This window comes from Octodon degus, unplaced genomic scaffold (assembly GCF_000260255.1).
Source record: "Octodon degus isolate 3935 unplaced genomic scaffold, OctDeg1.0 scaffold00027, whole genome shotgun sequence".
NCBI classification, from domain to species: Eukaryota; Metazoa; Chordata; class Mammalia; order Rodentia; family Octodontidae; genus Octodon; species Octodon degus.
This window is the reverse complement of record NW_004524603.1, coordinates 5,005,181-5,029,465: the sequence shown is the minus strand read 5'-3', so window position 1 is coordinate 5,029,465 and position 24,285 is coordinate 5,005,181. Positions and strand designations below refer to the sequence as shown.

The window sequence follows — 24,285 nt, the reverse complement described above, 5'->3', positions numbered from 1 at the left end:
AGAGAGAGAGAGAGAGAGAGAGAGAGAGAGAGAGAGAGAGAGAGACAGGGTCTCAGTCATTAAGTTGCTGAGTTAAGTCTCAAACTTTCAATCTTCCTGTCGCGGCCTCAGAGAGTGCTGGGATTGCAGGCGTGCACCACCATACCCAGCTAAATGCACCACTTCTTTTTTTAAATGTATTTGGTACAGGGTCTCACTATGCAGCTTGGGCTTGTAGTGATCCTCCTGCTTTCAGCCCCCCACCCCCCCCAGTGCTGGGATTACAGGCAAGTGCCACCCCGCCCCGTCTCAGTGGCCAGCTCAGTGTGCTCAGGAGCAGGGCCAGCGCAGCATGTGGTGTGGGGGATGGAACCCTAAACGGACTACTTTTGACAGTATTGTGGCTGACAAAGTCTGAAGAGTTTGCTCCGGATGAGCTTTGGGACTGTAAAGGTAGAGTCTGGGGACCAGAGAGCAGCAGACCTGTCCCAAGAGCCCCTACACCCTGCAGGATGCTGAATGCCATCTGCTTCCATCTCCTGGTGCTCTCAGAACCCTGTTTGTACTTTGCGCCTACAAACATGCAGAAAGCCCCGCTCACATCCCTAATTACCACGGGAAGTGCTGGGGATTTTCCTTCCTCCTCTGCTCCCACCCGCCTTCTCTGTTCTCTTCCTGACCTATGACTCAGGCTCTGCTGCTCTGATCCGCCGGGCTGGCTCCTGCCAGCCCCGGGTCTGCAGGCCACCTCCCACCCAGTGTGGCAGGCATAGCCGCGGGGACAACTCCTGCTTTGCAGCCGTGTCCGTCACACCTGACCCTGCCTGGCCGGGGCCCCCTTACTTCTGATCTCTATGCCCAGTGCATCAGGTTGTCCAGCGTCAGCTTTGGAATGCGTCTGTGAAGTCCTCCTGGTCCCCTGTGTTACAGGCAGGATAACAGACGTCCCAAGAGTGTCCAGTGAGTTGCTCAAAGCCATGTGGCAGAGTCGGGACCCAGTGAGGATCACACCTGGTCTTACATTTCTAGCTGGGGCCTCTTTCCAGCTGATTTGGACTTAAGTTTCCACAGCACAGGACAACAGTGGCTACATCTTGCAGATTGGTGACACAGGCAGAAGCCAGCTGCATGGAGCACACAGACAACAGCTAGAATGATAGCCGGAGCACAGCTTCTCCCTTAAGTCCTGTCGGCAGCTCTGTGTCCTACCCTGGTTCCAAGTCACCCTTCTCTGTCGCTTGTCACCTTTGTGTGAATTTGCTACTCTGGGAACCTTCACTTCGTGGTCATGGCCATCAGGACATGAAGCGGCTGTCCTACAAACTTCCCAGGAAGCCCAGAACCCATCACGGCCTCCTTCAGATTGGAAGTTGGCAATCACTCTGCACGGGGCACAGGGTCTCTAGGCCACAGTGCAGACACAGCAGGGGCATGGAGACCAGCAGGTCAGGGAGACGAGGTCTCCTGTAGAGATCCTGCGGCCACCAGGGGCGCATCCTGGCACAGGCAGCTCTGGGTAATGATGGCATAAGTGCTGGCCAGAGTGAGACAGTTAGGGGCAGGAGGGCAGGGTGGTGACATCGCTCTGTATGACACTGCAATGGGGGACTGTGACATCACACATTCATCCAAACCCACAGAGCACACAACACCAAGAGTGAGCCCTAATATGAACAAGGGCTTTTGTGAATACCAATGCCACTGACGACAACCTAGCACATGAATATGAGATGTGCCCGACACCAGAAACTGGAGGGGCTGGGTGAGGACACGGGTACACTGTCCTTCCTGCTCAGGTATTCTGCAAACTGAAAATGCTCATCCTCCTGCAAAAGTCTGTTAGTTAAAAAAACAAAGGCCACAAGTGGGCAGAGGTGGCTCCAGTTCCAACTGCCACCCAATCTCCACCTCCTGCCCCGCCCAACTGCAGTTGGTCATCGCTGCAGGAGACAGCAGGGTGCCTGTGACCAATGGGCCTGCCTGCAGCCCCTCAGAGCTGTCCACAGCCCTCGGCTCACTGGGGCCGGGAGATGGAGAGGCTACATTATCACGTGGCCTCTGCCCCAGGTCCTTCCTGAGGGCATGGGACAGGCACATTCCTACAGCAGGCTTGGGGTCAGGAAGCCATCGGATCCTGTCCAGGTTCAACCCCCTGGCAGGCAAGATCAGTGTGACTGGGTGGGGCAGCCAGGAAGCCAGGGACAAAGGTCTCAGTAGCGGGTCTGACCCTCAGGGCCAGGCCCAGGCAGGAGGGCCGAGTGAAGGTTCTCCTGCCTTCCCACCCAGGACAGAGGCCAAGCGCCAGCCGGAGCCCAGCATGTCCGGGGGTGGGGAACGCGGGACAGCCTGCAGCTGAGGAACTTGGTTTCCTGGTGGGAACTTGAGGCTGTAAATCACGCTGCTAATGAATCCAAACAAGGGACTTGTGAGGCTTTTTTTTTTTTTTTTTCCTTTCTGTTTTTTGTTTTTGCTGCCAATAAACCCATTCTGTTCTAGAGGTACTGGTTACATAAGGAGATGGAGGGAAATGCTGGGGTGTGATGCTGAAGACACCAGACTTGAGGGGTGTCTCAGATCAGCAGCTGCTCCGGTGGGGAGTCAGGTACAAAAAACAGGGGCTTGCTTGCAGCTGTGCTTTGTCAAGAAAGAAAAAAAAATCCTGCTTCTCACCTCCTGGGGCGTAGGGGGAAGCCATCTCTTAGGAGAGAGTGGAGACCTGGGCTCTGGGATGTCCTTGTCCTCTCGGGCAGGTGGCTCTGTAACTGTTTCATGGGTGGGTTTGGGAGACAGCTTCCTGGAGAATGTCATCAGCCTTTGTCACCCTTGCCCCACTATAGGAGCCTGGGGTCTTTAATCCAGGGGACTCTGCTGGAGCCAGAGGAACCCCGGGGTTGGGGTGGGGCTGGTCCCCAGCAGGGACAGCACTTCTTCTCTCACAGTTTGCATGTGTCCCCCAGAAGGAAACTTAATCCTCAAATTAATACATTAATGGGAGACAGAGGCGGGCCTTTGGAGGACATAGGGGCAGATGACATGCAGAGGGTGGGGACCCCGCAGTGGCCATGATGGCTTCTTAAGAGGAAGAGGACAGTGCTGAGTGTGCACACCCGCCGTCTTGTCACTAGATGCCCCACATGTACGGAGGGGATACCAGCCCTTGCCAGATGCCAAGCAGAAGCAGCGCCGTGCCCTCAGTGTCCCAGACCCCAGGACCGTGGCCCCACAGACCTGTGTTCTTTATCGCCCGGGTTTGAGCAAGTCATTACTGCAAGACAAAAGGGGTTAGGCCCCAGCAAGTCCCGGAACCATGCACGCCTGCCCGTGTGACAGGGTCCTGGGGACCTTCCCTCCCACTCTGCGCCAAGGGGCTCCACACACCAGGGCCTCGTGCCAGCATAAGTGGAATCTCTAGACACCTGCAGGAGGCTGACATTTCAGAAAGACCCATTTTCAAGCTGACTGGGGAGCTCTAGGAAGAAGGAGGGTCCCTGGCAGGGAAGGGGGAGCTGCTTGGGCTGTCCCCAGCTGTCACCTGGTCCCCTCTGGGTTTTCACATAGCCCCGTGGTCATAGCTTAAAGCGCAGGATCGAATGATCACAGTGGGCCAGCTCTCCCTTCACTGTGTGCCCTGCCTGGAGGAAAGGGCGGCGCTAAACAGGGACTTCGTCAGCTGAGATCTTCAGAGGCTACCCAAGGCCTGCAGGAGGGCTGTGCACCTTGCCTGGCACCTGATGCCCCCAGGTCGCAGCCTGGCCCCAGCCTCTCCATTCTCCTGTTACTCTTCCGTGGTAGCCAAGTTTCCCATGCCCTGGGTTGGGACCCGCCGAGGCCCTGTTACTCTCACAGGGCCGGCTCAGCTTTGCTATATAAAGACAGGCGATGGGAAGCCGAGTCCCTTACACGGTAACTGCAACCAAGACTATTCTGCACAGAAATCTAAAATGGTATCTGCGCAGTGCAGGTCAAGGCTGTGCTGCCAAGCTCACCAAGGATTTTTCTCCTTTCATTTATGTTGTGGTAGACAGCGTCTTGTTATGCAGTCCAGACTAGACCTGAACTCACTATGTAGCCTCGTCTGGCCTTGAATTTGTGACGATGGTCCTGTCTCAGCTTCCAGAGTGCCACACACTATTAAATGCAAGTGTCACCATGTCCTTCTTGTCTCCTTTTAAAGAGGCCCAGTGAGCCACGTACGGTGGTGCACGCCCACGACCCCAAGTACTTGGCAGGCAGGGCAGGAGGAGCATAAATTCAAGCTCAGCCTGGGCAACTCAGCGACTCAGTAAGACCCTGCCTCGAAATTAAATAGTAATAGTAATAAGGCCTCCAGGGAAGAACAAAAATAAAATAAGATACAGAGACCTTTTGTGTCACAAAGTTTGAGAGTCACTAGCACCCACCATCGCCTGAACTGAACGAACCCTGTTCTTTTGGCCATTTACAACCTACTCATCCTTCCAGAGCTGTTGTTTGCTTGTTTATCTATTTATAGACAGGGTCTTGCCATGTAGTTCAGGCCAGCCTTGAACTCACTAGGCAGCCGACGCTGGTCTTCTCCCTTCCTCAGTTTCCCCCAGTGCTGGGATTACAGGTATGCGCCATCACACCAGGGTCCAGAGCTATTTTTACTTACTCCTGAAAATTTACGCCAACTTTTCTGAAAAAATCAGGTGGGAAGGATCTCCCACCCTACTGCTTTCAATACCTGAGACTTTTAAATCATTCACCCAACCTGTTGCCCATTGGCCATGAGGATAAAGTTTACCCCTGCACATATTATGACTCTGCTGAGGCGAGGGCTCTGGTGTCCAACTCATTTGTAAGAAAGAAGCACATATCAGACTGAGAAGCCAGAACCCAAGGATACAGCCTTGGACAGCCGTTCTCTGGCCCTGGCCCCCTCGCCACAACATCCCTGAAGAATCCACATTTAGTTGCTTATCCTACCAGGGCGTCCTTCTGCAAATACAAATCCAGTGCATTTGCTTGTCCCAAACCCAAGGCTTGCACACTCTGCCCCTTGTGCTTATCACTTTGCATGTCCAGGAGTTCTTCCGAAATCAGCACAAGAGGTTTCTGCTCATTGATTTGGTCTGGGGCACTGTATTTGCACTGAGCACCCCAGCATAACCAGCTGCCCTTGGGTGATGCAGGCTGTCGTGGCTTAGGTGCAGAAGCCCCCCCCCCAAGTCTCGCATGTTTGGGGGGCTGACTGGATCATGAGGACGCTCTAGTCATCAGCGGATCCCCTCACTGATGAACTCGTGGCTGCATGTGTGGTTAGGAAGTGACCCTAGTTGGCGGCTGTCACTAGGGGTGACCTTGCCCCCCACTCTGTCTCTGTTTCCTGGCTGCCCTGGGATGAACAGTTGTCCTCTCCCAGGCCTCTCACCACACCATAGCTGCTTGGAGCCAAACCCACGGACCAACATCCCGGAAACTGAGAACCAAAGTAAACTTCTCTTTCCTTTAAGCTTCAGGACTCAGGATTTTGTCGCAGCGCCTAATACACAGTACGATTTCAGTTTTGGGCCACTGCAGGTAATGCATGCTGCAGGGAAAGCTGCCCCAACTTCACAGTTCCAGGATATATTCCCAGTGTGGCTTCTGCCTCGAGGGCAGCCTATTTATGATTTCAGGTAGTTACTGTCCAGGCCTTCGTCAGGGTTGGGCCAGTTTGCTTTCTTCACCACAGTAAAGGACAGAGACTATTTCCCTAGAGCCTTACTAACAGATTACAGGGTCAGACTTCCGGATTATTGCAGAACTGGTGTCATGGTTTAGACTAAACCATTCCCCAAAAGTCTCCTGTGTTTAGAAATGGGGCTTTTTGAAGGTGACTGGTTCTTGGGGTGCCACACTCACCAGTGGGTTAATCTACTGATGCATTCGTAGCTGAATGTGCTACTTGGATGTGGGGTCTGGCTGGAACAGGAGGGTCTCGGGGGTGTCTGACCTAGAAGAGTGTATCTATGTCCCCAGCGCCTGTCCTTTTCTGTTTCCTGCGCCCTTTCTACCATACTGTTTCTGTCCTGGAGCCAGTTGACCACGGATTGAACCCTTTGAAATCGTAAGCCAGAATATCCCTGGCCTCCTTTCAGTCACAGGGGTCAGGTATTCTATCCCAGCAACAGCAAAGCCACTAACATTGCTGGTAAGGAATGGCCTCCCTGTTGCACTGTTTGATGTTGTCTTAAGAGCCTTGTCATGCCACAGAGCATCTCAAAGGGCAGAATCTCATAGGACAGTGTTTCTGAAAGTCCAGGTAATGCGAGGGTTGTGAAATCAACTCAAGCCAAGCGGCTGTTTTTAATAAAACAGAAGAGGACCCATGTCAGAACTTGTTTAATGAGTGTATGTGTCTCTTTGGGTCATGATGGCTCCTCATGATGCTCGGAGTCCAAGCTGAAAAGTTTCCCAATAAAGCAGTAAAAGTCAAGTTGACGCATTAACCAGGAGTACTAGGTTGCCAGGGAGACATCTCTTCCTGTACATGCTGCTGTCTCCTGCTGGGAGGTTCCATCTAAGCACCAGCCCTTGGGTTGGGCTGTTGGGACCAACAGGAATGCGGCAGGAAATAGTGTCCCTCGTTGTCCAAGGCTAGGTGAAAAGGAGCCTTGTGGGCCCCCACATCACGCCGATAATCTTACTTCCCCGAGACCGCATTACAGGGAAGCCCAAGCTAGCCATGAGAAAAGGTTGCCTGAGGCAGGAGGAGCCACACAGCCAGTCCTGGCCCCAGAGCTAAGAAGGGAGGTGCCTTTACCGTGTTCCAGTGGCAGCCACCATCTGAGAAAAAGCATTTGGAGCCCCTGTGACAGCCACTCAGCTGAGCCAGGCGACCCCTCAGCACAAGAGAGAACCCCAATTATGTTTCCTCTTTAGGGGTGGTCTGTTACACAGCAGCTGGTAATCAGGACGCAAGGCCACCATGGGGAAGAGCCTGAACTATCTGTTTCCTAGTCTCTAAAAGGAGAATTGCTGGAGCTCCCATGCAGAAATAAGTTAGTACATAGGAGCATCAAACAAAGACATATCTGAGTTAAAACATAAAGAATGACTGTGACATGTGGGAATCATTTCTTAAAAATGCCAGTTATTACCTTAAACTGCTTGGCTGGCTGTAGGGGCAAGATGCTATTATCCCCGGGCCCAGGGGCTGAGATGACGGGCTCTTCTGCCTCAGAGCTTTGATTAGAGAGGTAGCTTCAACCAGGCCGGAATCCCTGCCAAGACTCATCCCAAATATACGCTGCTTTGCTCTAGCGAAGTAACGCTTTTTCCAGACCTATTTCTTATATTACTGAGGCGGCTTGATACAAGACGAGCACAGAGACGTGCTGCCTGCATAGAGCTGGCGCTCGGGGAGGCATCTTTCTTACAGGTGGTTCATTAGTTGATCAAATCATAAATTCGGGTAGGATCCTGGAATTCATCGAGGAAGGCCACAGGGGTTGAGTTCCGAGAGGCAGAAGGGAGGCACACAAGGAGGCTTGGTGACAGAGTTAGAGACCAAGGTGTCCCTGTAACCTGAGAAGCCCTTTGGTGGGCTCTTAAATTCCTCAAGTGCTGATCTTATTTACTGCAGAAAGAATGAAAGGGGTGCTGGGGAGATAGCTCAGCAGAATAAGCACTTGCCTGTCAAGCACAAGGTCCTGAGTTCAATCTCCAGTACCACACACACACACACACACACACACACACAGAATGAATGAATGAAAGGAAGAAGAGAGTGAGGGAGGGAGGTAAAGGGGAGGAAGAAAAGAAGGAAGGAAGGGATCAAGGGAGGAGGGAAGAAGGGAGGGAAAGAGAGAAGGAAGGGATCAAGGAAGGAGGTAAAGAGAGAGGCAGAGAAAGTGGAAGGGAAGGAGGGAGAGAAGGAAGGAGGCAGGTGAGGAAAGAAGGGAGGGAAGGAGGAGATAGAGACTGAGCCACGTTGGTGATTTCGGGCCTAGGGAGAGTGGGAACAAACAGTAAGTGAAGGCTCTTGCAGATTTCTGTCTTTCACAGGGAGGAGAAGTAATTGCATGTTTGCCTGTGATTGCCAGGCAAGGGAAGACACAAGGGGACCGTGCTCCCGGGAGTCTCATCAGCTCTGGTCCTGCCGATTAAAGCTAATGATGAGCAGGAAGGCTGGTACCAGGAGCTACTAAATAAAATGATGAATACTTGTTCAAAGCTTAGGATGACTTCGAGGAGACAGTAGGAGTCTTGCAGGGGGAGGGATTTCAAACACGTTGGGGCAACTGACATGTTTATTTACACATCCACTAGGGAAACTATGCTAGTCTGGGATCAAGCGGCACATCAGGTATGCAAAGATAAACTGTAGACCCCAGCCACTCTCAGGAGTCTTCAGGTGGAGAAAGGGGAGGGGATTGACGATAAGAGACACGGGAGTGATTTTCAGGCTCCTTCACTGTGAAGTGCACCTGAACGTGCCGCGGGCTGGGTTCTGACAGCAAGCATGCTGACGTGGGGTGGCTGGTCGCTCTCAGCCTGGTCTCTGGGTTTACTGCAGCACCTAGGTATTTGCATTTATCCAGAAACACCCTTCGGAGTTTTTGGCAACCACACAACAGTTTCCTCATCTGTCGGGAGGGACTGGGGAAAGTGATCCAGCGGGAACTGCTGGCCAAAGGACTGGGGAATAATAACCTTCTCTTTAGAGATGTGGGTGGGAGCGAAGAGCAGGCTCCTGTCCCACACAGACAGCCCTTGGAGACCTGCGAGATACCCACTCAGTGGGCTTGGTGACAAGGAGGGAGGGACCAGGGGACATCTGATGGCACAGGTGACAGGTGCACTTGGATACCTGGATCTGTCTGCTACTGGCATCTTTTCTCCCACTTGGAAGGTGGTGGGGGAACAATACTCATAGGCCGGGAAAGGCTTTGGTAGGGAAGAGGTGAAATGAAGAGGAAAAAAACAGGCCCTTGGAAATGCAGCCCTGGCTGGTGGCCTGGCCCAACACCCGGGCTCCAGGTGGCCATGGAGAGCTGCTGGGGGAGAGCCAGTGACCCTGTGGGGACCTGGAGCCGAGTGGAGGAGGTTCTCAGACCCCTGCCAGGCCAGGAACACCAGTTCTCTTCATCTGCCCTCTCTCCCTCCCGCCCACCATCCCCCCAGGCCCAGCCTTCCTTCCAAACCGCCCCTAGAGCACACACTGGAAGACCAACTGGTAAGCGCATTTCAAGGCTGTGCGATTTGAGCAGATAAGTGTGGGATGACTCAGAGCAAGTGGGTGGTGACAGATGCCTGCAGCCGACTCAGAGCTAGGCTTGGCTGGGTCCTGAGAAGTGACGGGCTCAGGTCCTGGCCTGACATGAAGGGCGGATCCCAGCAGAGGTAGAGGACTCCAGGAGAAAGGGATAAATCTTTACCCGGAGCTGCCCGTTCCCACCCGGCCCTCCTGCCTCCACTGTGGGATGGGTGTGGGATCAATCCCGAGGATCCTGGCAGTGCCCTCTGTCCTCTGTGCTGGGAATCACCCAGGGCTCAGCCCCAAAGCCCAGCCTCCTCAACGCTACACCTGGTGTGTCCACGGGGCGCCGCAGCCCAGGCCCCCACTTGCCTTCAGTACCAAAAGTCGGTCTTTCACAGTGGTCTGCAGAGCTGTCATTCTTGCTCCGTGTGAACAGCAAACCCCCCTCCAGCAGACTCCCTAATGGGAGAGGTGATCCTGGGGGTAGGGGCCCAAGCCAAGCACTCCTTCTTGGGGTGGCAAATAGCTGAAAACCCACCTTGGAAAAGTTCCTTGTTTCCTACTAGAGCCAGACAGGGAAGGCTTTGACGGAGGGCACCCTTGTCCCACAGCCTGCAAGGGTCTGGTGTCTTATGTACTGGAATCGGCCCGGTGAGGCCCTTGCTCAAGAGTGACTTAACAAGGGAAGGCCACGGTTACCAGGCAGATGGCTGTCTTCCTTCAGAGGAGACATTAGACAGTAAAATGCCACCGCATAACTCGCCTGTAAAGGAAAACGCAAACAGAACCCCAAACCTGGCTTGGTTTTCCTTCTGGTCTTGCTCTATGCCACCCCCTCCTCCCTTATAGCTTGGGGTGAGAGGTACCCAAGGGAGTCAATAAGGGACTTTCTGATCCAAGAGAGGTTATGATGTGAAAAGGCACTGTGGCCTCTGAGAGGCCAGAGAAGCTAAGGCAGTGGGAGAGCAGATGACCAGTGAGGTCACCACAATCCTGGGACGGGCAGGCTGAGAGGAGGTGGGCTGAAGGGCCAGGAGCCAGAGGAACCCAAGGGAGCCCCAAGCCTTGCCTGAGTTGCCGATGGGTAAGCAGGGTGGAAACGCCCCGAGATTCACCAAAAACAGTCCACTCAAGGTACCGCTGCGGAGGTGTTTGCCAGACTCTGCTGGGCTCCAAGGGGCCACAACGGTGCGAACCCTTGCCTGATGTCCCAGGCCCACTGTGTACCGAGCCTCTGCCCTGTGCCAGGAATGGCGCCGTTGAACTGATCTGCACCCTAACCTGTGAGGCAGGAATAGGTACCTCTTTTTAAGATAAAAAAGAGGTCCAAGGAAATGAGCTAACTTGCGCACGGCCCCCCACGGCTATGTGATAGAACACAGTCCCAAGTCCCAGCTGGGTCAAAAGGGTGCTGGGTCAAAAGGGAACGAGGCCAAGTTCTTGGGCACTGAGGGCTGGCGGCTCAATTGTGCTATGGTCTCGACTCACATTGAGGTGTGAGTCCCACAGTCTCACTGTAGGCCCCCTGTAGAGCTCTCAGCCCTTGGTCATACAAGTGACAAGGACACCGGTCCAGGTGGGGCTGGAAAGCACGGAGAGGCGATGCGTGGACGCGCTCCTCTGCTGCCTCCGGGATGCCGGGAGTTGTGGACGACCACGCCCAAGGCCTTCCGCAGCCACCCGTGGGCCCCACCCAGGCCTACTGTGAGAACCAGATGTGCACGATGAAGGCCACTGAGGTCCTCCAAGAGCAAGCACGAGACCCCTGTGCAGCAGCTGGGGCCTGGGTTCGAACTCCAGTTTGCCACCTCCTGGCTGTGCTATGTTAGGCAAATTATTCAAGTCAGGGAGCCCTTAGTTTCCTTGTAGAAGAGAAAGAAAACCTCCCAGGACTGTCACGAGAATGAAAAGATGAGCACCCATGAGCCTGACAAGGCTGGAGCCTGGTGCCTTTGACCCGTGTAGTTACAATTTCCTGGAATATGAAATACATCCAGGGGCCGGCCAAACAGCTCAGCGGATTAAAGCACCTGCACGCAGGAGCGGGGGCCAGGGTTTCAATTCCCAGGCCTGCCTCGCTGGCCCTGCCCCTGGGGCACTGAGACAGCAACTGAGACTGGGCATGGTGGCGTCCACCTGTAATCCCAGCACTTGGGAGGCTGTAAACAGGCAGATCACTGTCTGATCTAGTAGTGAGACCCTGAACACCCTGTAGACGCTTCCCTAAAATACGAGAGAGAGAGAGAGAGAGAGAGAGAGAGAGAGAGAGAGAGAGAGAGAGAAACACATCCAACTCCTGGCAGTTTAAGAGGTGACAGGGAAAAAGGAGGTGAACCTTTAAGAAGTGACAACCCTAGCTGACTGTGAGGTGTTAGCAATTGAATTGATCTAAAAGAACGAACCAAGGAAACATGACTTCATACAAAATAATGCTCATGACAAAATAACACACTTTAGCTTAGATTGACGGGCTGAGTGTGGCTGGTGCTGAAGGTTTGCTCAGTAGGGGACAAGATGGTCTCTCTGTGTGGGACAAGAGACTTGAAACTTGAAAGGAAAAAAAAGGTCTATAGTTTGAGAAAGAATCCCATTCCCAGCTGAGCTGCAGCAAGAAGTGGGGGAGATGGAGTGGGGGCGCACTTCCAGGGGCCTGTGCCAGACAGATTAAGTACCTTAAGAACTCTCAATTTTCCATTATGTCCACAGAGCAAATTTAATCTTTTAGCCCTCAGTTTGCTGTTCTATAAAGAAGTCTGCTTTTCTCTCAAGGCCTAATGTTGGACCTAAACCACACTGAACCAAGCAGAACACCTCACCTTTGACTCTTCTACTCCTCGGATGCCACCATGCGAGTTGAGGGGTCACTAGAAAGCCGAGAAGCCCCTGGAGACCTCCTTGAGTAAAGCAAGCCACTCTGAGCCTGGCCAGGGGCTCATGGGCCCAGGACCCTGGCTGAGCCCACTACTTCTGTCTGTCCAGTCTCCAGGAAGTCATGGGTCCCTCCTCCTCTTGCATTAGTCTTACCCGTGCACATCTAATAGCACCTGAGATCCGCTGGACCTTCTGCCCTCCCACCAGCCTCTGCCTGCACCCTGATGCAGCCTCAGGCCTGGCAGGTAGGTGCCTGCACAGCCCAGGCCTCCTCCAGCAGGTCCTGGCCCAACTTCTGGTGCTTAGCAATGCCGCTCTGTGCTCAGTTCACTACTAGCTCGTCTGTCTTTCTTTCTTTCTTTCTTTCTTTCTTTCTTTCTTTCTTTCTTTCTTAATATATTTAGTACAGGGTTTATAGGGTCTCACTACATATATCGGACTCGATTCTCCTGTTTTCATCCTTCCAAGTGTTAGGATTACAAGCATGTGCCACCACACTCAGTCTCAGTCACCATCTCAGCGTGCCCTGGGGGTGGGGCCAGCACAGCATCCTGGGGACTGTACCCTAGTCCCTGTGCCTATCTAAGCAGGTGCTTAATCCGCTGAGCTATCTGACTGGCCCTCGTGTTTCTTGAATTGTGTGATATCACCTTTTTTCTCCCATCTGGACTGCAAGTTCGGAGCATAGCGTCAAGCTTCCTACGCTGCCTGTAGCCCCCCCCCCACAGGGCTGCACTGGCCCTTGGACTAAGGATCGAGACCATGCTGGAGCTCTCTTCAGGCATAGCTCAGATGGCTTGGGGATGGGGACTGTAAGTCAATACCAAATCAACAAAGTGACAGTGGCTTGCCCCAGGGGCCCAGCATCAGTGCTTGGAGAGGACTGGGCAGGCGCCCTGACTCTCGCAGTCTTCCCAGCCCATATCTCAGCCTGTGCACTGTGGTGTCTCCGGTGTTGAGGGCCCCGGTCTCGGCCCCTGTTCACCTTCTGCCACCCCAGAATGCAGGTCCGTCCCCTCCTCTGCCTTCCCCACCCTTCTCTGCCCTCCTTTCTTTTTCACTGTCTTCCCTGCAAGTTAAACAAGCAACAAGTAAGCTTCCCAGGCGCTGCTTTCCAGCAGGACACCAGCCTGTAGGCCAGCGTATCTGTGGGCAAGGGAGTCCCAGGGGATCCGTGGGCCGATCCCAGCAGCCCCCCCATGTCGTCCCCAACATTTTCCATCTGGGGCCAATTGAATGAATGATGATTCGGGAAAACAGAGGAGAGGTAAAAGAATGTCAATTCTGCTGAGATCTGGCTTTGCAGAGGGAACTTTAAGAAAGAGGAGCAAAAGATGAGGAAACCCTGAGTTCAGGACCGATGTTGCCCCCTCCCAGCAGCCTGGGGGGGGGGAGGCAGCTCCGCAGAACAGGGGCGAACCCCACCTCTTCCTCCAATAGTGATTCTCTGTAGGTCCCTGAGAAAAGTTATATAAGGAGAAAACACACAGCTCTAACAGCGAGCAGAAACACTGTGCTCAGCCTTGGGGTATTTAATTTAATAAGGGGCTCCTGGGGAACAAAGCAATAATTCAGCATTCGCATTGCATACAGAGGAGACAAAGCATTATTAGAAGAAGCAGCCACACATGGGGACGGACGCGCCACGCATCTAGAAGCCAGCTGGGAAGGTCTGCTTACTCAGCCCGTGGGGTCCCGAGGTCTCCTCTTCCCGAATGCCGGATGGCAGGGATGCAAGTGACAGGAGACACGCAGCTCTCTCGGCTCTGACAAATCCGGCTGCCTCCCTCCAAAGGCCCATCCGAGAAGGGTTTCCCAGCCCCTCAGCACAGGCCGTTTCTAGGGTTGGGCTGCTCTCCGGAGCCACTGTCACTGCACGTCTGCAACAGATTGGCACTGGGCTGGGCGTGTTCCCAGTCCCCACAGCAGCGCAACAAGCGGCTGGCAGGCAGCATGAGCTGGCCTGAAACAGCGCAGGCAACAGTCCGGTTGGCTGGAGCCAGTTTGTTGTTCCAAACGCAGGCAGAGCCCAGGCAGATCCCTTGCTGACGGGACTGCAGCAAACTGTCATTACCACCTGTGTCGGGGCTGCGGGAGGCACCTCGTCGCCTGGCGTACTGCACAGGCAGCAGCAGGAGGGAGGGCTGAGCTGAGCTTTAAAAAGACAGGCAGCAGGGGCTGGGTGGAGAGAGGCAGGTACCCAGGCCACCGATGCGGGAGCCGAGGCTCTGGGCTCTAGGTCCTCTGGCTACACAGCACCCCCGATCTGTCCCCACTTGACTCACAACAAGGCTGGTGGACTTCTGAGATCCAGACCATTTGGAATTCCTTGTTCTTGGAGCATAGAGAACTCAGCCCTTTCTCTGCACAGCGATGGCTGTGGCCTCCCACAAGGCTCTGCTGGTGGAAGCCCCATTAACACGTGGCTGCTCAGCTTCAGACCCCTGGGAGGCAGCGCAGCCTTGGTGGCACTGAGCTTGCCCTTTATTTACTGTCTTCTTTGTTTTTGGTCTTTTTGAGACAGGCTCCGGTGATGCAGTTCAGGCTGGCCTTGAGCTCACTTTGCAGCCCAGGCTGGTCTCACATTCACACGACACTCCCGCCTCAGCCTCCCAGTGCTGGGATAACAGGCATGCGCCTCCACGCCCAGCTATTTACTGTCTTGATGGGAGCCTGCTTAGCCGGGAGGGACTGTCCCTCCCGGGGAGCCAATTCCTAGAGAGGGGACACGACTCACCTGAGAGCTCATCTTCTCTGGTGCAAACCACAGACCCCACCCCCTCCCCCGTCACACCCTGGCCACTTTCCTGTGCCCTAATCATCACAGAACAGGTACCACACAAGTAGGGGCCTCACCGACACCCCCAGGCACACCAAAACTATTCCAGCTGTCTGGCCCTGAGCCCGCTCACCCTGCCTTGCCTGGCCCTTCCCATGGGAACCAGAGCGAAGCTCCCGCCCACCTCTTCTCCTGGCTCCTTCCACCTGCTGCCCAGCCCTGGCACCGCCTTGTGTGACCATGTGTGCCATGCTCTGCCGCCTGCCTTCAGGGACCTGTGAGTCCCTGGAGTAGAACAAATTTGTGAGTAGAACAAATTTCTTCCTTTCTCACTGCTGCTTCTGTATCTTTCTGTCCAGATTTAAGTGAATCCCAGGTCCCCTCCCAACAATACTCCAAGGGGTCCGCAAGCCGGCTGGGGAGAAAATTGAATAGAGTCATGAAGGGAAAGTGGAGGTCCCTGTTTCAGGACCCTGCAATTAAACTTGCTGATGACTTGAGCTTCTCAGCAGTGGAGGAATGACTTCAAAAGAGGGTTAGTGGCCCATCACAAAAAGTATGGAAGAGGATTCTTCCAAAGTGCTCTCATGAAAGAGATAAGATTTAGTGGGCAAAGATAAGGCTGGTGGCCATGAAGGGTAAGGAAGGGTGATGTGCAAGATGTACTCAGGAAGGCCTTGCAGAGGTAGCCAACTAGCGTGGCATTGGTCTCTACCAAAGTTCAAGGGCAAAAAGGCCACTGTGGAAGGGTCTGAGACGTCTAATGGGATTGGAATTTTGTGGCTTTCCCTAAGGATACTCTCAGCCCGGGAGGGTGACAGGCAGTCACTGTCCCTCTGATGGTCCATTTGGAGGGCTGAGGGGTGGGGGGTGAGATGTCCCCCATGCTGGCTGCCGCAGACACCTGACTGCCCTCTGTGCTCAGCTGTTTTCCTGCCTGTAGCCCGAGCATAGGTTATACCCCCAGGTCTTTCCAGGCCCAGGCGCTGACACTCTGTGACCACAGCCCAGGTCTGGGACATGGCTCAGTCATTTCTCAGTCTTCTACAAATCTGGTAGAAGCACTTGCTTTGAGCACCTCCCTGAGCTGCTGTTGGGATAATGGATGAACAAGCATTTGGACAAAAATAAGCCTCAGCTTGGGATGTGCGGGATTATTCTGGAAGCAGAGGGCAGCGCTGGTATAAATGCCAGGCTTAGCAAAAAGCCGGCGAGTGCAGGGCTGACATCTTGCGGCCGGTCCCCTGGGCCTGCATGTGAGTGGCCAGCCTAAGGTCCAGCCAAACTCAATATTTTCCACTGCTGTTTCTGGAGTGAGCTGTGCTGGGCAAGCTGAGCTTGTTTTCTTTTCTGTGTGCTTTATTCCAAAGCACACAAACAAGCCCCAGAGGAAAAAGCCTAACTCACTTTGCTTGGAAAAGCTGGGGATGCCAAGGACATGGGTGCCCCTGCCAAAGGGCTGGGAAGTTTGCTGCACACAGAGTCAAGCACGCAAGGGCCTCTGCAGTGCTGACAGTAGACAGGTCTGTTTCCGGTCCTCGGGGCACTCACTAGAGACCGAGAAACACAAAGATCTGGGCTTGGCCAGCTTGTTTCCAACACAGGTAGGGCCGCTGGCTTCACTCTCCCATGCTTAGGTGGGTTGTTTTTTCCCTTTAGACTCTGAGCTTACTCGCCTTCGCTCCTTCACGGGTGGAAGTCAGCTCTCTTAAAAGACCAGGAAGATGGAAGAGACTAGCAAAGCCTGAAAATCATTGTTCAATGACAAAACCAAGAAACCAGCTTAACCAGCTCCATGTGGTCAGCGTGGGACACAGCCTGGAGGGCCCCAATCCACAGTCATTCTGCTCAAGCAGAGGCTGAGTGGGCCCCTGGCACCCCAGGCAGACCCGGGAGATTCTGCAGGTCTCCACTCCTGGAAGCCCCGCCCACCCCAAGGACCCTTCCCTGGCCCCCAAAGGTGCCATCCGGCCCCTTCCCATCAACGGATGCCCCGGGGGGACCTCTGATGCTGAACATGTCACTTGTGCTATCTCAGTCTGCAGAGCAGGGAAACATGCACAGGGCTGCTTGGTCAGAAAGGAAAATGAGGCTCCGAGAGGCTGCGTCACCAAAGCAAGAGAACAGAGAAGCCAGGCCACCAGGATTCAAGGCCCAGCCCTGTGCCGCTGCTGCACAAACAGCTGTGCTCCCTGTTTTCTTCATTTCTGTTTGCTTATTTGCATCTTCTGCTCTCCCCTCCCCCCACCGTGGCCCAGGCTTGTTCTCTAATTAAAATTGAGAATATGTTCACACTCTGTGAGTCGCGGTACATCACGTAATGGTGGGGAATTGTCAAGTATGCTCTGACTGAGTTGTGCGATGTTATGAAATACAGCGAAGTGAGTTCTGAGGGTAGCAAAATGACAATGGAAATGTGGCGGGGAAATCTCATGCCACGTGCGGTGTCGCTGGTGCTGTGCAGCTGGCAGAGACGACCAGAACCACGAGCACACGCACGGGCAAAGCACGGATAACAGCCGACCTGGGTCAGGTGGCCGCCATCAGGAGCCTAGCACGAAGCCTTGCCAGGTCCTAAGCCATCTCTGGCCACAGGCCTGAGTCAAGTGCTGTGTAGCAGGCTCACGTTCCCGGGACAAGGCCTTGCAGGGTACAAGCACACAGCCACTGCCCTGACACCAGCGGAACCCTGCAGCCCTGTCTCCTGGTCACAGAACGGGCCTGCAGGGGATGTGCAGAGGGTGTGCAGAAGGCCGACAGCAGCTGCCCTGGAGTAGAGATGCTGCCTAACCAAGACCTTAGCTGCCCTCTTAGTAGGTGCTGTCATCACCTTTGTCCTCAAAGCCTGTAACCCTGGGCCACACGGTCCGTGAGTGGGGGAACCAGGGGCCTGGGCAGCGGAACTGTTGAGGTGCTGACCGTCTTAGTTACTTTTTCTCACTGCTGGGACACATTACCTGACACCCAAAGCTGAAGGAGGAAAGGTTTATTCTGGCTCACAATTTGGAGAGGTTTCAGTCCATAGTTGGCTGGCTTCCAAGCAGCGTGGTGGAGGGCAGTGCAGAGGAAAAATGGTCCATGGCAGAGCAGGCACGAGGCAGCAAACCAGCAAGCAGCATCAGCAAGCCTGCTTTCTTCCTATTCTTTTATTTCCATCCAAGCTACAAACCTATTGACTGGTGCCATCCATGCCCAGGGAGGGGCTTCCATTACGCACACCCTTAATCCCAGTATCATACCCTTAAATCCCCATTCAAGCACCCTACTCCAGCCACCTTTGAAATACCCCATTTATGAGTGCATGAAGCTTTGGGGGCACATGTTAGCTTTAAATAACAGCAGGCACAGAATGGGTGACTTTCTGGGAATGACACATGAGATCTGCCTCGGCAAGTGGGATGCAGGCAGGGAGACACTTTCTGTGTCAGATGGGGCAGTTCAGTAGCTTCTGACACCCTGGGATTTAGAGCTGAGCCAGAGGGGCCCACTGTTGCAAACATGCTCACTAGGCAGCTGCTTCATGGTGGAATGAGTGGTGGCCCTGGCAGCTGGAGGATCCAGCCGCCTGCTGGCCTCTCCAACTGCAGCTCTTGCGGCCCACATGCCACCGTCCCACATCCTCCACCTTAGGGGACCCAATGCTGAGCTGTGCCATTTAAAGCATGCTTTTGGGAAGGGGGTGCAGCTCAATGGTAGAGCGCTTGTCCGGCATGTGCAAGGCCCTGGCTTGGATCCCTAGCCCCCCAAACATACATATACTCCTGCACGGAGAGAATCTGCCAAGTGGCAGTGGTGACTTCCTGTGACCCACAGGAACAGGTAGGTCCCATGCCTGATACCCTCTTGCTGGGATTTGGCAAATCTGGGCCAAGCGTTCCTTTCATCGTAACCGACTACCAGCTCCTGAGGCGTGGGGGGGGGGGGCTGTCAGACAGCACCCCTGGGTTGCTGGAGAGCACCAATATCTACCACGGAAGCCAGACTCCTGGGTTACAACGACATTTGGAATCATTAAGATCTAAAGGCTTGATTTAATGAGGAGGAAACAAAAATCCCAGCCTTTCCCCTAAAAGGTACCGATTTCTTCATCTTTCAATGCCAATTCTGATTTTTTTTGTCTTTTTTTTTCCATTTTCAATAAGAAATTTATTTACACAACAAGACACTTGACTTAAAGGGAAAACTATCTAGGACTCTTCTGTTTTAAAGAGTAATTTACTCCTACTTCAAGATAGATTGCCCTACATGTAACAGCTATGTACAAAAAGTTATAAAATTGTCCTTGGTGTTACAATGATAAATGAAAAACACTAAAATTCTCCAATCAAACAAGGCATGCAAGGAATTTTACATTGCTGTCTTTTCTGTTAGCACAGTGAGAGCAAAATAACTTCCTGGAATATAAAGATAAGAGCTGATGAGCATGCCACCAATGGAGAAAGGGGATTATGTTCACAGAACCAGTAATTCTGCATCCCATCTCCACTTGATGTCAATCAAATCATATTGTTGGCCATTTAGCAAAAAAAAAAAAAAAAAGCAATATGCTTGTGTTTACATGCAATAAAGGAACAGGAAAGGGGTAAATGAAATAGAGAAAACTATACTACTGTAGTAGTCAGAATGTTGTGGAACCAAATTGCAGTTTTCTAACTGAGAAAGCATTCTTGGTCTCTCTGAGCAAAGTTGTGCAGTAGAGTTGCTGCTGGCTCCCTTCTTAGGAGCCCCTCCTGTCTGCCGCTGGAACACGTCCATTGCACCCTGACCCTCCGTTTCCATCTGCGCTGGTGTGTTGGTTTTATTGACTGGCTGTCCATCAAATTGGAATCTGATCTGCCTCACTGACAAAAACCTGTCTGTTCACAATACGCTTTCCTTAGTTGACTAAGTGGCGTAGGCCTCTTACTCTTAAACTGCACCACAGAACCATCCTGCCCCGCCACCTTCGAATTAATGTGATTGTTGTTCTCAGGCTTGACTCCTTCCTTGGGCTGCTCGTTGGCCATAGCAAACACCTGAGTCCTCTTACCGCAACTTCACGAAAGAGGTACCAGGTCCGAACCAAGCAAGTACACAAGCAGCACCAGGAGCAGCAGAAGGCCTTAGGCAGTAGCAGTGGCTGAGGGCTGGGTTGTTTTTTGTTTTGTTTGGTTTGGTTTTGGGTTTTTTGTCTTTTTTTGAGACAGGATCTCATTATGTAGTTCAAGCTGCCTTGAGCTCACTTTGTAGCCCAGGCTGGTCCTGAACTGGGCCATAATCCTCCTGCTTGAGCCTCCCAAATGCTGGGATTGTGGACATGCACCACCAGGCCCAGCCTCAATGCCAGTTCTAAACACCCAACACTCTTAAGAGATCCCAGCCCCGAGCTACCCAGAGCCTTGAATGTGGGACCCGGCTGGCCCCCCTATCCGAAGCAATGATGTGCTCAGTGACTCGCACAGACTTGATTCTACTGAACAATCTCACTCTAATGCACTTGCAATGATACAAGGCTTCCAGGTCAGTGTCTTGCCTGAGGTGACACTGCAGGTTGCTGGGGACCCAGGCCGGCGCCCACACACCATGATTTCACCCACTTTATCTGCTGAGGAAGAGGGTGTCCTGGCTGAGACTTTGCACATGGCAGCCACATGGTGATCTCGCCAGCTCGAGCCCAAATAAGCCCCGCAGCTGCCCAGCACAGGGTGGAAGGCCTGGTCTTCGTGTGGTAGCTAAGATCGTGGAGCCAGAAATCACTGATAGCTGGAGAAGACACAGCATGCTTAACACATTGCCAAAGTGTCCCCTCCAGATGCTCCTGATATTACCCGCCCTCCTCTTCCCCACTCCGTGCCAGGGACTCTGCCACACGCACTGCCATGGGGTCCTTAGGCTCACAGCACTTTAACGTCGAGGTCCCCAGCCCCCTGGCTCCAGCACACAGCTTTTGAATGTTCCTTCTTCCTAACCAAATGTCTCACAGGTTCTGTGCTCAACCAGGAAGGGCCTTGCAGACCCGAGTAGGGGAAGTCCCCACCTGGAGACCAGGGAACTTGCTGTCAAAGGAGGCGGGTGGGAGCCCCATTTTCTTTTGTTTCTTAAACAGAAACAAGTTGGATTATTCTTGCTGTGTCTCTCAACAGTCCATCTCCTCTCGAGCAAGCATTTCTAGAACCCCCAACTAAGTGCCAACCTCATGTGGGCAAATGAAGAAAATGGAAGAGCGATTCCCATCAGGAGAACTTGTGGAGACATGGAAGAAAGCAGATGGAGTCAGGGCAGCCGCTGTGTGGTGCAGATAGCAGCCACCACAGAAATTTCCAGAAGGAAGAGCCCACGTTGGGAGAAAGCCATAGAAAAAGGCTTCGTGAAAGGAGTAAGGCCACGGCTAAGGTGTGCAGGATTAGGGAGACCAAAGGCACTGAAGGGTCCTCATATTTTGTAAGGCCCTAGTGTCTCCTCCTTCTCTGGTCCCAGAGACACTGACAAGGTTCTAGAAGGTTCCAAAAGGCTCTGGAAGATGCACAGCAGCTAGGTCTCTTTGGCAGCACGGAGCACGAGTTAGACTCAGGCTTAGGTCACGGACAAGTGAGGGTTGTCGGGCTGAGGTAGAAGCTGGTGTGTCTCCTCAGGCCGCCACTCAGGTTCTCAAGTTTGTGACCTAGCATGGCCTCCACAGCACTGCTGAACGGAAAGCTGGAGCCGCCTAGGTGGTGGAAGGCCAGGCTGTCGCTTAGGGGCAAAAGTCTCCTCAGCTTAACTGAAATGAGGACCAACATACTGTGACACTAGACAACTGTTTGCTACAGACTGCCTTCCGCACCAGTGCCTGAGCCCGCGGGTCCTCGTGCAGACAGGGTGAGTTCATTTCCCCAAGCACTCTGGGAAGGGAAAAGCCCTCACTCCTACCTTCCACAGAATCAGATCCCAGCTTTGCCATTTATTAGCCCCTTGAGAGGGTGAGCCATGAATTTCTCTAATCCTCAGTTTCCTCACCTGTAAGATGAGATCGATAATCATTACACTGACCCAACAGGGTTTTTGTGAGGATTACACCAGGGGCTGCACATGTGTTCTGTTGTGAGTTTTATGGAATATAATACAGGCTGTCCTCATGATATGTGACTTGGGTGTTAGACAAGCTCTATTTAGAGATTTCTCTGGTGACATCTAGCAGTAGAGACTTCCACAGAGACCCTGAACCTTCAACTAAGTTGAAAAATGGCAGACAGTGACAAAGAAAGTTCTGGAAGCACACTCCTGCCATCACTTCTGGGTGGGATGATACCCAGGCCACAGCTAAGGCCAGGATAGAAGCCCTGAGCCTGGGAGGAACCTAGCCCAGGACGCAGTGACCTCAGAGGGCTGGAGTCTTGGGAGAGAATTCCAGTGACTTTGCTGTCCAGCAGTCCACACTGGTGATCCAATGCTTCTCCTTGGTCCTGGGCAAGTGTGGCGCTTTAGTACCGGGACCCGGTGGCCACATGTGGCCAGGCCATTAGGATGTGACCAATGCCTTCCTTTTTCACAAATGGTTCTCAGAGAGGTGACTACAACATAAAATATTCAGCCCTAATTTAAAAATTAAAACAAGAGAACCACACTATAGCAGTTTATCAGCAGCACGGGATGAGGGGGACATGGGGACGCAGAGGCTGCCAGGCTTGGCACCATGCCTGTCTGGGTCTGTGAGAGTCCAGCCCATGGGTGCTGTGGAGATGGTGCCGCTTCCGCCTGGGGCCTGGCTCTGACCTCGGGCTTGTCACAAACACAGGCAGCCCCTTGGGCACAGGGCCACCTCTCTCTAGAGCCAGGGCCAGGCGTGGCCACTCTGACAGCCACCTGTGGACCTAGAGAAGGAAGCTCAGGCAAAACAGGAAAAACCTGTATCCACTTTGGTTGGCTACAGAGAGTCCTTAGCAATCATTTTCCAAAAACTGAATGAAGTTCAAAACTTAAGCAAAAACTTTAAAAATCACTTTTAGGAATTATTGGAGATTTGAACCTAGGGGCTTTCTGTTGAGATACATCCCCAGCGGTTCAAGAAATTTTTAAAATTTTGAGACAGGTTCTCATTAAGTCACCAAGTTGTGGGCTCCGACTTGCATTTTCCTGCCTCAGCCTCCCAGAGTGCTAAAATTACAAACCTGTGCTATCACCTCCAGCTACCATTTTTTTTTTCTTTTTGTATTTTAGGGAAGGGTCTACATGATGTTCAGGGTCTCACTACTAGATCAGACTCATAGTGATCCACCTGTTTACAGCCTCCCAAGAGCTGGGATTACAGGCGTGCACCACCACATCCAGTCTCAATTGCCATCTCAATGCCCGGGGGCAAGGCTGGCATGACAGGCCAGGGGATTGAACTCCTGGCCCCTGTGCCTGATTGCAGATACTTTAATCTGCTGAAATATTTGGCTGGCCCTTAGCTACTTTTTTTTTTTTTTTTTTTTTTTTTTTTTTTTTTTTTTTTTTTTTTTTTTTTGCGGAACCAGGGATTGAACTTAGGCCCTTGTGCTTGCCAGGGAAGTGCTTATTCCACTGAGCCATCTCCCCCACCCCTTAGCTACCATTTTTAAAAGAAGATTCTTCCTGCTGTTATAGGTTGAATTGTGTGCCCCCCGAAAGATACATCGGGGTCCTCATCTCATCTCAGAACAAGACCTTACTTATAGAGGCAATCACTGCTCACCATGTGAGGCCATGTGAGGGTACAGACCCCTCTGCTCTAAGATCTAGGGCCAAGGAGGCAGAGGTGGAGGCTGGAGCTGTGGACCCTCTGTCCAGCCAGTCTTCGCCCATCAGACCATCCATCTATCCATCCACTGATCCACCCATCCACCTACCCATTCATCCACCCATCCCACCCATCTACTAACCCAGCCAGCTGGCCACTCAGCCACCCATCCACCCATCCACCCATCCATCCATCCATCCATCCATCCACCAATCCACCCATCCACCCATCCACCCATCCACCCATCTATCCACCCACCCATTCTTCCATCCACCCAGCCACCTATCCACCCATCCACCCATCCACCCATCCACCCATCCACCCATCTACCTATCCACCCATCCATCCATCTACCCATCCATCCATCTACCCATCCACCCATCTACCCATCCACCCATCTACCCACCCACCCATTCTTCCATCCACCCAGCCACCCAGCCACCCACCCACCCAGCTACCCAGCCACCCAGCCACCCATCTATCCATCCACCCATTCACCCATCCACCCACTCACACATCTACCCAGCCACCCAATCACCCAGGCACCCATCCACCCATCTATCCAGCCACCCAGTCATCCAGTCACCCATCCACCCATCCACCCATCCACCCATCCACCCATCCACCCAGCCACCCAGCCACCCAGCCACCCAGCCACTCAGCCACCCATCTATCCATCCATCCACCCATCCACCCATCCACCCATCCACCCAGCCACACATCTATCCATCCACC

At 53.2% G+C, this 24,285-nt stretch overlaps 1 protein-coding gene and 1 pseudogene across 1 annotated transcript in view; both read right to left on the bottom strand.

The window, feature by feature from the left end:
* The window catches only part of LOC111816138 (5'-AMP-activated protein kinase subunit gamma-2-like), a 148,827-nt gene that overhangs the window by 87,095 nt on the left and 37,447 nt on the right, over nt 1-24,285 (bottom strand). The window lies entirely within an intron of this gene.
* LOC111816124 lies at nt 13,879-19,840 on the bottom strand (annotated as a pseudogene).